Source organism: Stigmatopora nigra, chromosome 14 (assembly GCF_051989575.1).
Source record: "Stigmatopora nigra isolate UIUO_SnigA chromosome 14, RoL_Snig_1.1, whole genome shotgun sequence".
Taxonomy (NCBI): domain Eukaryota; kingdom Metazoa; phylum Chordata; class Actinopteri; order Syngnathiformes; family Syngnathidae; genus Stigmatopora; species Stigmatopora nigra.
Window position 1 is genome coordinate 4,185,113 of NC_135521.1, and position 15,395 is coordinate 4,200,507.

The following is a 15,395-nucleotide window of genomic DNA, read 5'->3' on the forward strand; positions in this document are numbered from 1 at the left end:
ATGTAATTACATTTAAAAAAGAGCTTCAGAAATATATATATATATATATATATATATATATATATATATATATATATATATATATATATATATATATATATATATATATATATATATATATATATATATATATATATATATATATATATATATATATATATATATATATATATATATATATATATATATATATATATATATATATATATATATATATATATATATATATATATATATATATATATATATATATATATATATATATATATATATATATATATATATATATATATATATATATATAATGTGTATTATTAATACGCTCCTTTCTAGGCATTTTTTGTTTTTTTTTTTTGTTTATTTTGTTACCTGTGACGTAAACTAGAGAGGACAGCCCGGCGGCTGAGTGGTGAGCACGTCAGCTTCACAGTGGGACACGTGGGTTTAAATCCAGGTCGGTCCACTTGTGTGGAAGTCAGCTGGGATACCCTCCAGCGCCCCCCGCCACCATAGTGAGGATAAAGCACTTCAGAAAATAAGATGAGTTATACTAGAAGAAAACTGATGAACTGTATGTGTATTAATGAATGCAACTGGCTGAAATGAATGAATTGATAATTAATAATAATCAAAATGAAGCCAAAAGAAAGACATTTCATTTGGTGGGTATTTTGCAAATAGCTTTTAACATGAACAGTTACCATAGAAAAGCTTTGTCTGATTTCTTGCCTGCTATTGAGAGGAAAATGTAAATTTCTGATTTGTTTAAATAACTGCATTGATTTCACTTTGGCTAATGCAATGTCATACATTTGCCCTTGCCTTAAGGTTCTGTGCGTATCAGTTTGGTAGGTTTTGGTCATTAATGAAAGCAGGTGAATGACTATCCATGCTCAGAAAAACAAATCCTTGCATTTACATTTTATGGAGATAATCAGAGTTGAACAAGGTGGAAGGAGAATAATTGAAATTGAAATAACAAAACAAAAAAAAAGCCTTTCACCTTGCCATTTTGTCCAAATAATGTACCTTAGTGAATAGGCATGTTGTCTACATATGTTTATGTCAGAGTAAATGCATTTCAGATCTCAAGTGTACCTTAGAAATGTCGCTTCTGGCTAATTTACATAAATTTACATTTGAAATACGATAGCTAAAATCAGTGCAAAATTATGCAAAGCTTGATATCATTAAAGCTATTTAGTCATGGTTAATTTTTAGCCTGAGCTTAGTAATTAAATTACAATGAAATATTGGTGGACACCAAAGTGCCTGTCCCCCATATTTAACATAGGAGACCGGCATATAAAAACGCATACTTTCAAGAGAAATCATATCGGTAACATTAGTAATAACAAATTCCTCATAAAGCTCATAAAAAATATTAATGAATAACCGAGAAACCGTGCTAAGGGGCCATTAGTGAAAAAAAAATCACATTAGTGAAAAATTATACAGCAGTAATGCTACTTGAGAATGCATTTTAAAGAAAACATTTTATAACAAGAGAGAAGGCCGGCCTGACACGACCCGAACCCAAAGTGATGATTGACATTTAAGGCCCGACCGGTCGTGTCGGGTTTGGGTTCGGGCTCAAGATCTTACCTATAATGTACATGTAAATATGTAAGAATATAGCCAAAGGCTAAGTTCCAACTTTAGTCCCTTGTGCAGGTTGAAGATAAAAGCAATAAGGCAATACAGGACAAATACAACCTACTGTTGTTAATAAGGTTTATCGCTTTAAATTGGCCCAAGCTATGACTATGTGCATGAATGGTTGTTCGTCTCCCTGTGCCTGCAATTGGCTGGCAACTAATTCACGGTGTTGCCTGCCCACAGGTTGGCTGGGATAGGCTTTAGCACCCCTGCAATCCTTTTGACGTACAAACAATGAATGAATGGGTGAGGTGAGTTTTTTTATTGTGATTGAGAGAGTTTTTTCACATTAACAGGACTAAGGGACTACAAGCAGAATCTTAAAATGAACTCTTAAGTGTAATGGCAGTCAGTGGAGTGAGGCAGAGCTTCCATAAAAGGCCTAGTGTTCTCATTGGTGATGCAATAAAATAAAACTGGGACGTAGCAAAAAGCTTCTAAAAATAGTTTTTCAGCCGGTTGTCTTCCCTTATTTGGTCATAAAAGCGTCTACTCCTGAACTTGAGATTCTAGTCAGGGATGAACTTTTCTCTGCATCATAACAGTCTACTGCTCCAGGGTAGGCAGTTTTCAGCCATCTTCACGAGACGTCCTCCTGAGGCCAAAACAATGGAATTTTTTTTTCCTGCAGTATGCTATAAAACTGGCCCAAAGGACAATAAACGCACATTTGCACACCACCGTGGTCGTGATTTGCAGTGGCTTCTTGCATCACACCAAATTGTTATGTTTAAAGATTGATAAACAAACACAGCATGAGTATGAAAATATCCCTCTCTGTATTTAGCATTCAGTGAGCATTCCAGAATTGAACAAAACTGATTTTCCAATACTAGAGACGAGCCAAACTGTCGGTAGTATATCTCTATTCAGGGTTGGTCGTACATGAACAGATTCGGGTCAACTCAAAGCACATCCTTCACCTCTTCATTGATATTATTATTTTTTTCCTATTACATTATTTTGTAATCGCACTGAAAGGTCCCATATCACGTGGGAGGATACTTTACAAAATTCGAAAGGTAGGACTTTTCTGAGCCACAACCCAGAGTCCTTTTCTCTGTAAAATAAACCAAAAAACAGCTTTAATCCCATTTTACTGTTTTGAAAGTTCTAGAGTACTACTGACGAGGGACATCACGAACTTGCAGTGTCTAGACTCTAGATGCACTATGTCTTCATTTAGTTTCATCACTGTAGCAGCCAACGTTTTAGAAAAAATTCAATCTAGTTTTGGGAAAATGGTTCATACGTGATGTGTAGGAAATTGGAACATACACGAGTCACTGGTAAATAGTCTATTCTGTTATTTTGATCTGAATATTTTTACTGTATTAACCAAGTGACGAATGACATGTGGTCAAAGAGGGGGGGTTATTTTTGGGCTTCTAAAATCTTCTGATATGTAAGAGTGGAACATTTTAAACCATTAGCATACATTTAACCAATTAATATTTTAGCCAATCAAATGTGCATACCCTAAACTACTTTCCCTCCTTTTTACATTTAAACAAGATTTTTTTTTTGCCAGAAGTCTAAAATATTGGCAATTTGCATACTTAAATATTGCTAAACTGCCTTTAATGTGAATGTAATTTATGCTGCGTGTTATCTTGCTCTTTTATTTCTATTTTAGTGTTCAAATGTCAGCCACCTAGTGGTTCACTGGTTGTTTTGACTGACTTTAGTGCAGGCAGCGTGAGATCGATTCTGACTCGGTGGTGGTGTGATTTTAAGTGTGAATTGTTGTCTGTCCCTATATGTGCGCTACAACTGACTGTCGAACAGTCTTAGTTGGAGTCTGCCTTTCGCCCAAAGTCAACTGCTCCTGCATGCCGTGACCCTGACAAGATAAACAGTGTTGAAAATGAATATTTACACTACATATTGTTCCCAGATATGAGTTTGAGTGTGAAGGTTTGATTATCTTTTTATGCCCTTCAATTAGCTGACAATCAATTCCAAGTGTACGCATAGTTTGCTGTGATAAGTAGTACAGTGAATATTGTTGAATGAATATTTGAATGTATTAGAATAATTATTTTTAGGCACACTAGAGACTGTGAGTATAAGAAGAAGACATATATCCCTGTCAGCCAAAGATATAAAACTGGTTATTAAATGCCTATGGATTTATACTTGGTTTACGATCAAGTCAAGGTGTCTGTAGATCTCAACGTTATAAGCTCCCTGAGCTGAACCACCGTTGAATATTATACCACTATTCTAAAAATTTATTTGGCAGTAAAATATTGAAAGCTTGACATACATCGACTTGTGGGAATTTAGTCTCGTCATGGTCCTGAAGGTCAAAACCCACACTCTAGTAAGATGTTTTAAATGCCATCTCTGACTGATCAGATGATCATTTTGAGTCACATTAATTGTAATATTTATAAGGCGGAACATATTGCTACTTCTCATTTAAGGAGTACTGTTTGATCAACTGCTGGCAGCGATTGTGTGCCATTCAGAAAATCATTCGATATGATTATATGGTGTGCACGTCATGAAAAAGAAACTGCATACATGTAAACATCCATGTCAGGTAATGAGGAATCAATACCGAAAAAATATATGTGCAGTGTTACAGTTTAAACTTTTATGTCTATGCCTATTGAAAATTGGGATTACTTAATCGGAATTAAAATCTAATGTGGAAAGAGAGACAACTCCTGTTTATTTGAGTGCTAAACTGCTTTCAAACTTGCATGCTGAGCTAAATTTTCAGGAATTACAGCAGGACCAGAGAAACACATGGATGTACTATCTTCATAATGCCAAAATGTACACAAATTACGGCAACTTTTGCCAGCAAATAGAACAAAAGCTGCGTTTTTCACGGGTTGTTTCAGGAACAGCCCATGCATGAATTTATCTTCACGTTGCCATAATGAATACAAATTACAGCAGTTTTTTGGAAGCAAATTGAGCGAAAGCTATTGGGCTGTCATTAGCAATTAAACTGAAAAAAGACATCATTGTCTTGTAGCAAGTTCTAAATTGCTCATAGTAAAACGAGTGTTGGATGATATGCAAACTCATACTCGTATAAATGTTCATACATGACACAATGCGGGACTCTTTCAAAAAAAACTTTGCTCTCCAGTTGGCAGTGGTTTAAATCGTCTAAACGCAAAATATGAAGTCTATAAAATTCCAACTAGACACAGAAAAAAATACCTTGAAATCGTCAGAGAAAGAAAGCTGTCAGGCGACATCTTAATGCAAAAAAAATACATGACTATCAGTGTTGCAACAGTGGCACTGATCTTCAACGGGCTTTCATCTAGGGTGCTTAAGCAATTTACATGGTGGACTATTAAGTAACACTTTGAAAGCAGCAGACAGGGTATATAATGGAAAATGCAAATGAAAGAAGATCAAACTCGCCGTTGAATGAGCACAGTGACAAATCTAAATATAATCATTAATGGAAATCCTGCTCATGGATAAAGCCTACGAAAGCTTAAAATAAGGCAAGGAAAAGCATGTGTTGCCATTCATACTCTACAACTCTAACTTTTAAATCTTATTTTTTGCATGTAAGATGAAAAAGTTTGAGCATTGCTAATGCTAAAAGCACAAAAAAATGTCCTCAGGATTTTAACCCCCTGTTAGGTGGGCTAGGATATTCAACTTAGCAAAACTCACACTATCACTTAATGATTCTGCAAGATCATCTTAACGACAAATACTACAATTTCCTGGATGCCACAATGCACTAAACAACATGATGATGTGATTTACATAATCTATAGAAAGACGAGGAGATAAAAAATAACCACACAAATAGAAACCTATTTTACGGAACCCCCCACTCAGTTATTGGAACAGTTTGTCTGCTCTGTTTGCGAAAATGATGCGCTGCGCTAATCCTCTATGACCCCATAAAAACATCAACAACAACATAGTGTCAGAAGTGGGTATGGTTGTAATTGACCATATAACTACTGTAGTCATTTTGTTTTTCCTAAAAATAAAGTCTATAAACAAATAGGAATAATAACTTCAATTCTGTATTTCATATTCAAATAAATGTTAGATTTATTTCCCAGAGACATTTACTAAATAATTATGATTCAAGTCTGTCACATATCCATCACATATAAACGGACACGTTTTTCTTCTTGTAGTCTGTGCTGTTGTTGCACATTAATTTAGCTTTGAATATCAAACAATCTACATCTCCAGGTTTCTGTCAATTGAATCACAGTCTCTCCTTTAATAGGCTATCCTGTATAATGACTGTTGAACGTGAAGCGCAATTGATTTATGTGTTGGACTTGCAATGATGCTTTTATGTGTCAGCTGATATGTACAACACTGCCAAACTAATAGAACGGACACATTTTGCTCATTAATATGAGTAATTTGTCAAACAAGAACCCATTAAATGCTTCCAACCAAATTAATTATCTTGAGGACTATGAACTCTGTTTGTCAAATAAAAGCACACACTCAGTTACAACCTTGTTTGCAAGCCATATACAATCGTCCATTAATTTTCTGCACTGTTTCTTTTCATTAAGGGTGCAGGTAACTGACTGGAACTTAGTTAACTAACAGTGGTGCTTTATATATTTGTATTTATATATATAAATATATATATATATATATATATAAAAATATATATATATATATATATATATATATATAAATATATATATATATATATATAAATATATATATATATATATATATAAATATATATATATATATAAATATATATATATATATAAATATATATATATATAAATATATATATATAAATATATATATATATAAATATATATATATATAAATATATATATATATATATATATATATATATATATATATATATATATATATATATATATATATATATATATATATATATATATATATATATATATATATATATATATATATATATATATATATATATATATATATATATATATATATATATATATATATATATATATATATATATATATATATATATATATATATATATATATATATATATATATATATATATATATATATATATATATATATATATATATATATATATATATATATATATATATATATATATATATATATATATATATATATATATATATATATACATATATATATATATACATACATACATACAAATATATATACATACATACATACATACACATATATATACATACACATATATACACATACACATATATATATACATACACATATATACACATACACATATATATACACATAAACATATATATAGATATATATACATATTGAAAAAGTACCAAAGTATATTATAAGGCTGACTGTTTTCTCTCACATTTACCTGGCCCAAATCAATGCTAATTTGAGCCTGTACAGCACTCAGTGCTAGTCTCCCTTGATGGTTCTGTATTTAATCTCCCAAAACTCTGCCTCATCGATAATCCTCCATTTCAGAACCACGGACAGAAAAATCAACAAGTGATTCTTCATTTTGCAATTGCTCATCAGTACAAGCAAGACAAGTAAGGAGTAAACATTTGACCATCCATCAGGCCTCCCTTTATACGTGGTATAAATTTTTTAAAGTTTTTAAAGTTTTTGACCAATTTAGGAATGAAATTTATGAAAAAAAGAATCAAGAGTTAACAAAGACTTAAAGTAAATGGTTTCATTTTGTACATCAACTCTACAATAATCAATGACATTTGTCCTCTTGAACTGAATGGACAGATAATCAAAAAAAATGTATAGGAGCTTTCAAAGGAAATAAAAACAAAAATATCTTTTTGTTCTACGAATATGCAAAAACTGCCATTCCTCACGTCAGTTGTGTCAAAAAGAGGCATTGAGTTGAAAGTTAATGAAGGTGACTTAGTGCTAAAATTAATTTGCCTGCATGGTGACAATAAAGATTTCCCAGGATTATAGAAGAATATAAAATAGGAGTTTTCTCTGTTTTATTGTTTGCACTGGCATTGATTTGCTCTGGGATGGCAAACAAAGTGTTTGTTTTACCTAGGGAGATAAATGAGAAACAGCCAAATTTTCAATGACTGGATCCAAATTCTCTCTGGTAGATGAGCAGCAGTGTGTGTGACAAATACCAGCGCTATGTTGTAAACTGGCGAGCTCCGAGTCTGGGTCCAGTTGCAGGAGCCAAAACAATCAATAGGCAATGTTACACCCCTGTCTTATTTGACTATGACTCAAAGAACATAAAAATTCAAACTCCCCTATATGTATGCATATGGTTTACAGCCATGTGACTCATCACTCTTTTGACATAGACAGAACCAATGGCCATTACAAGTGGGTTTAACACATTTTTCCTTGTAGTATCTGGAGTATATGTCAAGAACACCATAAAGATTGAATCTGTAAGTGTCCATACTGATGCATCTTTTAAAGGGATAAGCAAATACTTTGATCATATGGTTCTCAGAGAATCAGAGAAGTGACTTTGTGTGGGGGGGTTTTGATAGAAAAAGTGTTTTCCAGAACACAAAGTAAATCCTTCATATTTCAAGTTATCTACATGAAGTTATAATCGATAGAAGGATTTTGTTCTAATACTTTGTCGTAGCTCAATACCAATGTCAACTAATTCACATCATTTTACATGCATAACAAATAATAGTTCATTGGCACAGTGGTGTGCATCATGTGAGCATATATTTCAAGAATCTGTTTCAAGTCAACCCTTAAAACTCAAACTTAAAACATTCTCTTGAAGTAACTCTCTAATAGGGTTTTACCAAGGTGACACAAATACCCACTGAAATGAAAGAAGAAATGAACGTTACCTTTACCGTTGCAAAATGGTGTGCAGTAGGAGCATATTCACTCACAGCTTATTTCCAATTGGGCTGTCAACTTATTTATTCATGCCTTTGGCAGTGATATTCATCAAATCCATTTTAATTCAGTTGGCTGGCATTGAATGATCATGTTTTAGCAACTTTGATGGCGATAAACATCTAACACTGTCTAATCTAGTCCAATATGCAGTCAATGTTAATTCATGAAATAACATTAGAGCAGACCTGAGCAATCCACCCCTCGAGGGCCGCTGTGGGTGCAGGATTTTGTTCCAACTGATCCAGCACAGACAGTTTAACTATTAAGATTTCTGCTGAAACAAGAACCACCTGAATGCAATCCACTGATTGCACTTCCAAGATACCAGATTGGTTGAAAGGTTTCCTCTTATGGGTTGGAACAAAAACCTGAACCCACTGCAACCCTTTATAGAATTAATTGCCCAAGTCTGCATTAGAGCCGTCAAACCGGTGCAGGATTGTTTACATTTTTTTGGGTTCACCTTGGTAAGGGCTAATTTGCCAATGCTCTGCAGTCAATGTATAAAGACACTTTCCAAAAGAAGTCCTGTTCATCAATCACTGCATGTCAACCAATCAGTCGATATATTAACAGCTGCAAGTATGAATGAACCAATAATGTGTTAATATTCCAATGCAAGTGGCTCTTTACCCCCCACAAGATATTTCCTGAGAGACTTTATAGATCAGAGTGACTCCAAACTGACCTTCAGTTCTGTCTAGTGGGACATGGTCATCATTTGGACTGCAGGACAGAAAACAATCGATGGGAGTTTACCCATGTCTGGGGATTTGAATGATTCCATCAATGTTCAAGGGAGTTTTGTGCTTTAGTAAGGCTCAGTTGATTCTGCCGAAAAGCTCAACATTAAAGATTTAGGCGGTTACAACAATGTAAAAAGGAGCTTTGTTAACATTTACATTCTGCCTTGAAGATCTAGGTGATCTTGTTAAATTTTACGAAGCAGCATCGCAGTTGTTTGTCAAGTGTCAATATGGATTCCAAGCTGTCACAGTCACACGTTACTCTGTACCCACTGCCAGCTTGGTTGTGCTCAGTAAACTAACACAAAGTTCAAATGGGTAGAAACCTCAGGAACACCCAGAGAATATTATAGATGGGTAGAAACTTTAGGATTACCGACAAAATATTTCTATGGAAATATACATAATAATAATGCAGATTTCTTAATTTGAAAGGGCAATAAAAACATACATTTTTTTTTGGTTATCATATTTTCCAGACTATTTCCACCCTTAAATTCCATTCTTTTAAATATATTTTGGTTGGGCCTGCAACTAAATTTCAAATGTAACTGTGTGTGCTTATTTTTCCCTCTCTGACCACGCACACCATTTAGATTGTTCAACCAGCCTACCTGGGGAAAACCCACACAAGCTTGGGGAGAATATGTAAACTCCACACAGTGAGAATGGACCCGGGATCGAACTCTCGACCCCAGAACTGAGGCACAAACCACTGGCCAGCTCATATGAATATATTATGTGGTTGACATTGTTCAGTACAGTCTTAAAACTGTTGGAACAGGCCTTTCTTTACAATTTGGATGAGGTCGATGGGTTTTAACATTGTTTTCATTCCTTCAATAAATGATGTGTCCCTATAATAAATAAGCATGCTCCCCTTATGAAGGTCAGGATTAAGGATGCTTCTAATCCTTGCTTCACAAGGTTGAAAATAGATATTTGTAACGAGATGCAGACATATTAGCTATAACAGAGTTGGGCAAACTATTCCAGAAAGGGTCACAGTGGGTGCAAAAAACTGCACCCACAGCGGCCCTCGAGTACCAGTTTGCCCACCCTTCAGATAGAAGGTTCAATTCTGTACAGGAGGATCATTGCTTTCAATGTCTGTGAAAGAGGTGTACCTATCATTGCAAAACATGTTAAGATGAATCCTGGCTATTCTTAAATTCTGATCTTTGAAACAACTGTACTTTAATATGTGGAGTACGTAGAAATTTATCAATTCATATTCCTCCTTAGCGCCGCCGAATTTTTGATTTTCTCCTGTTTTTTTCTCATGCCTGACGTAGTCCTTCCCATAAACAGCCGATTATGGCCCTTATTCTGTCACAGTTAGGTAGCGTATGGTGACATTTAGATCACTGCCTCAGGTGTAAACTTGGCCCACTCCTCTATACACCACTGAGTTTTATTTAAAACAATAATAATAATAATCACATAGAATACAGGCTTTTCTCATTGTTTTTATCCAAATTGCTTTTTTTATGCCTGTTGTTCCTGCTCTGACATACTATAGTAGCACATTGTACATTAACTTTATATTCCTAATTTAATTTGTGATATGCAACACTGTAACAAAGTGGGGAGCTATAATTATTTGTTTACAATAACACTGAGAACAAGTTAGTCCGTGTTTTATAAGGTGTATGATTAGATTGTGTGTAAAAACCAAAAGAATAATACAACAATGACCTTTTCAGAAAGAATGGACTACTTTTCCTATGGTATAAATCAAAATGTACATTCACCCATAGGAACATCATAGCCAAGATAAATGGACATCTTTTAATGCCAAGGTACCCAAAATAGACACTCATTAGTGGCAGCAGTTGTCAAGTCTTGGTTTATGCTGTTTTTATTTTTTTGCACAGTGGGTAACGATCCACGACTACATACCACATCGTGTGACAAACTGGCTTAACGCCAGCCCATCAAGGCTACACAGACGCATCATCATTTGAATATTCGGAATACTAAAGATCCTTTTGGTGTGTTTTAATATTATTTAAGCCTTAAAGATGGCGTGTTGTATTATAGTTTTGTTTTGCAGTTCTACTGCAGTGGTCAAAGGGTACAACTAAAAAAATACATCTGATATTTAAATTGTTTAAAGGAACCTTGGAAAAATAAAGCCTCCAAGGACCATTTCTTTGCATTTGATAGAACATATCGGCTTTGGTGGGAAACACTCTTTGGTCCTTAAAACAGCATTAGTGTTTACTCTTGCACCACATTGACAAGTTTGTATTTTCCAAAGCCAATTAGTTTGACCTGACCTCGCAAGTCCCAACGGTCTAAACACATTTCTTGTTTGCCTCTTCCCTCACTGCATCAGAAAACACTGCACCATATCCAGCAAATGGTTTTCTTTGATAGGATCTGTAGCTTGTGTATAAATGACAAATGGAATCTCAACAAGTCTGAAAAAATTAAATCACTCATTCACCTTTGGACTTAAAATTGGTATGGGATTGCATATTTTTGTCGCATGGGTGCATGTGTGTAACATTTAAAATTGGAAATTTTCAGCTTTTTTGTAATCCATCCATTATTATTTCTGCCACTAGGTGAAACCTACAGAAACGGAAGTCATGTATTTTGTTCTATGTGGCGATATAATTGTAACATAACTCAAGGGATTATTATGAACCCTGCAGGATATGTTGGCATGTAAAAGTGGAAGAGGTGATTAAATTTTAGGGTACTAAATTTGAATTTATAGAGGTCAAAAATTACATCTCTAACACATGTAGGCGCTCTAGTTCAAAATTATGTATGTACTGTAAACCATTCTATACACAGAAACTCCAAACATACAACAATAATGCTGTAAAGCCTGTGTGTGTGTGTGTGTGTGTGTGTATATATATATATATATATATATATATATATATATATATATATATATATATATATATATATATATATATATATATATATATATATATATATATATATATATATATATATATATATATATATATATATATATATATATATATATATATATATATATATATATATATATATATATATATATATATATATATATATATATATATATATATATATATATATATATATAAAAATAGTACATATATATATATATATTGTCCAACTAAAAATACCGCCATGTTAGTAACCATGGTGAATTCAGGATGAACTTCACAGCATCCCAGCTGAGATGTTGCATTAGTCAATGAGAAGTAAGAAGGCATTTGAACAAGAAATCACCATCTAAAGGAAGTAATTTCAGACAAAATGAAAATGATGTCCTTTTGTTTTGAATGCTATATTTTAAAAATGTCCTTCTTCCATAAATGAAATGCTTTTTATCCATGGATTTTGGTTATACTGACTGTTAAAAATGTCTCCTTTTTGTGTCACCCTGTAATTCTAATACAACAGCAGTTTGATAAACAGGTGATCCTGGGTTCCAATCCCAACAGTGCTTCCCAAGAGTTTGGAAACGTCATGTTAACGGAATTCCAACAAACGCCTAAGAACTTCATTGTTCTTGTCACGTCTTGTTATGGTTTTGGGTGGAGTTGTGTGTTTGTGGGTGTGCTTTTTCCCCTGTTGTGTCCCTCCAGGCTTCCCTTCCTCTTGTAACCAGCTGCTCGTGATTTGGTAATCAGCCTGTGTGTATCTATTTAAACCCTGTGTGTTTGTGAGTCATTGTCGGATTGTTTACTTTGTTTACTCCATGCCAAGTTACCATGCCATGTTCCTTGTTTTGTTAGAGTACACCACCTACTTGTCCTTCAACTGCTTGCCTGCATTTGCGTCTTACGTTTAACGCTTGACGTTGCACCCAAAACGTAACAGTTTAAAATAAATAAAATCTGTGCATTTCTAACAAAGTTTCTCAATAAATTCCTTTTTATATGTTGGTCACTATTTTTGAACAAATTCTGACTGGGAAAATACATCTCACATTAGTAATTCTAACCTTGTACTAATTCAAAATAACTGTCCACTATAACAAAACTGTTTAGCATTAATAATTCCCATATCAAATGTCAATTCTGGTTAGTTTAAATGTTTACATTGGGCCAATTGTGATTTACAGCAAGAGGTTTAGCTCCTTATTGATGTCCGCGATTTGCTCGCTACACAAACGGACAGCTGTTGCCTCACCACTGAATGTAATTAAACTATAATCCGTTTGATTGGATTGGGCAACAAAAGATTTGCTTTCCATTGTTGGAAGATTAGGCGACAAGGAGTTGAAAAAAAAAAAGAAAGAGGAAGAAATTTTAATGTTTATGATTTTTAGTTTGACTGAGACTTTCCTTCTTTATGAATCCCCAACCAATGACTGGTAACACATGAATGATTCGTGTTTTAACCAATGTACTAGATCTTTTTAAAAGTCAGCTTGGCAGTTGGCAGGAGATCATTGCTGAGAAATCATAGCATTTTCAGACAAAGAACGGCTTATCCACCTGTTTTTTTTTCCAGCAAGGAATATCATTTCTAAATTGAGAAATGTTCTTACAGATGGAAACAGAATGGTTGTTTCTCTCATTGTGCCCTGTGAATGGCATGTAACCAAGTCAGGGTGTTCTTAGTTAGCTGGGATGGGCCCCCAGTACCCCCGTGACCCTTGTGAGGATACACAATATAGAAAATGAATGAAATAGAACTTTTTCATGCATTTCAGTGAGATGCACGGGTCTATGGTGTTTAATTCACAACTTACATGCAGTGAATAAAAATAAAAAGTTGAACAGTCCCACACAATATTATTATTATCAGCTAGAATTTATGTGTAGGAACCTGAAGTGAATCTATTCAGAGTTTGTAATAGAACAGCATGGTTGCATTCTCTGATGTCATTTTTTTTGCTTTTGTAGGAAATGTAATCCAAACAATACTCTTGTGTTTTGTTTATTTCTAAATAGTCTGATTAATTTGGAATTAGTGAAATTTAAAAAAAAACTTTCTGGACTACATATACAGATGTCAAGTTATGAAGTTATGATAAAAACAAGTTTATTCTGTACTTCTTCACATTCAAAATCTGTTTTCATATATTCTTTGGTCAGTTTACTGTTAATGCCTTTCTTTTAAAACTAGTAATACTTTATGATTGCTTTACAATGAAAGGGAATCTTGTCTTGGTGCAATTTCCATAGTTGCAGACGAATCAGAAATCAATGAACCATTACTATGTTCAAATCAGACTTAAATATGAGCATGCTTATCCTTGAGGAGCTGACGTTGCATGAATAAATGCTCTGCATGATGGCTAGCTGAGGCACTAATTTCGTAGTCATTAAATTGCTTAACTTCAGGAATTAGTTTTGACTTGAGGGATCACACAGGTGCGCCTCTGTGAACGAGCCAGAATTGACTGTTTTTGCAGGTGGCTAATTAGCTTTCTCTCTGCCTTTATCTCTGTTCATTATTTTGGTTTCCTCATTACACATAACTAAACTGTTAGAGGGGTTGCAAAAATAATAACATGAAGAATCGAGGCTATTGCAGCTATTAGCTCTTTTCAAAAGAGTAGATTGATCCCACTCACAGTTGTTAACATTGTTCGGTTCAGTAGAAAAGTGATAAAATACTATTTTGAAGGAATCATAAAGTAACAAGGTTGGATAATACAGGGCAAATAACTTCATGTTTCTCATAGGTCGATGAAAAAATTGGGCTTTAATGTTAGACCAGCTGAATCTTTGTCCTCGTTTGTCATTTGCCAGATGGTAGCAGGGTGAACAGATTTTTACTCGTGGGTGTTTTTTTTTCTGCATCATTTCGGCTCTGTGCCTTGACTGTCATTCATGCTCAGAAGAATGGTAGAAATACTTCAATTTCTTTCCGAACTCAGTACAGTGGTACCTCGATATAAGAGCACCTCGGCATACGATCATTTCTAGATACGAGAAAACATTTGAGCAAATAATTATGTCTACATACGAGAAAAATTTTGAGATGCGAGAAAACCAGGTGGCCAAGACATGAGAGGCTGTTTATCATTGTAGCGTATTTTTTGCTGTATCTCTTTCGTGCATAAAATATATATACGAGCACTGGGCGGAGCTTTATATATGAGAATGGAGTACGTGTCACAAAGCTTGCTAGTCGTCATGGATGATATCGTGTGTCACTTGGAAATTC

General features: G+C 33.9%; 1 protein-coding gene across 1 annotated transcript in view; it reads right to left on the reverse strand.

The window, feature by feature from the left end:
* Positions 1–1,944: 1,944 nt before the first annotated feature.
* The window catches only part of LOC144207491 (interferon regulatory factor 2-like), a 53,663-nt gene continuing 40,212 nt past the window's right edge, over positions 1,945–15,395 (reverse strand). The window contains exon 12 of the transcript XR_013328685.1: positions 1,945–2,254. The gene's annotated coding sequence lies outside the window, so the exon portion shown is untranslated. The remainder of the gene's footprint in view (positions 2,255–15,395) is intronic.